Raw genomic sequence first — 1,103 nt, forward strand, 5'->3', positions numbered from 1 at the left:
CTGATTCAGAAAGATTGGGAAAGCCTGGGTGTATGTCTGGTCCCTCTTAGCCCCAAGAGTGAACAACGAACAACACAAAAAACACAAACAAAACTTCCCTCCATCAAGATATGAAGGTATCTTGTCCCCCTATTGGTCCTCTGGTCAGGTCTCAGCCAGGTTTACTGAGCTTCTTAACCCTTTACAGGTAAAAGAGACATTAACCCTTAACCTTCTGTTTATGACACCTTACCTTACCTCTGTTTTGGATGCTACATTCCAAACCAGTTGTCCATGAAGGTACCTGTAGTAGAACACAGATAGTTTTGAAGGTGATGCAATGCAAGTTTCAATTGTTTTATCTTGTACAATACTAGGATTTTGAATGTAAAACCATCAGATGTAGTCACACACAATCAAAACCTCTAGAGGTGAAAAATATACTTTACAGCCATACAGGGGTTCTCCCTATCTGTGACGAGAATCAAAGGGCTGTTTTCAATCTAGCACAGAGAAGGAAAAGCACTCTGTATCCATCCACTGAGGAAATGCCTTCTCGAGTAAGAGTGTTTTCTTGAAAAAAGAACAGGAGTACTTGCGGCACCTTAGAGACTAACAAATTTATTTGAGCATAAGCTATCATTTAGCAGATGCATAGAATGGAACATATAGTAAGAAGATATATATATATACACATATATATACATATATATACATATACATACAGAGAACATGAAAAGGTGGAAGTTTCCATACCCACTCTATAGAGGCTAATTAATTAAGATGAGCTATTATCGGCAGGAGAAAAAACAAAGAAAAACTTTTGTACTGTTTTCTTGAACATTTGGATCCTGGTTCTTGTGAAACCAGCCAGCTCTGCAACAGACTGAAATTTTGGGGTAGGAGGTGGACTCCACTTTATGAGACAGAAAAGGTAATTAATGACAAGTGTAGACCCAGGCTTCTGTTTTATGATTTTCTTTTTCCATTGTATCTGCCACTCTCTCCTGCTTCTTGTTAAATCTTTATTATTTCTTAAACAAATCAACCTTTGTTTCATTACAAAAGCTCACAAGTGCTGTGTGTAACTGTGAAAAGTTAAATAAATGAAAAAGAAAAACCCA

Source organism: Chelonoidis abingdonii, chromosome 1 (assembly GCF_003597395.2).
Source record: "Chelonoidis abingdonii isolate Lonesome George chromosome 1, CheloAbing_2.0, whole genome shotgun sequence".
NCBI classification, from domain to species: domain Eukaryota; kingdom Metazoa; phylum Chordata; order Testudines; family Testudinidae; genus Chelonoidis; species Chelonoidis abingdonii.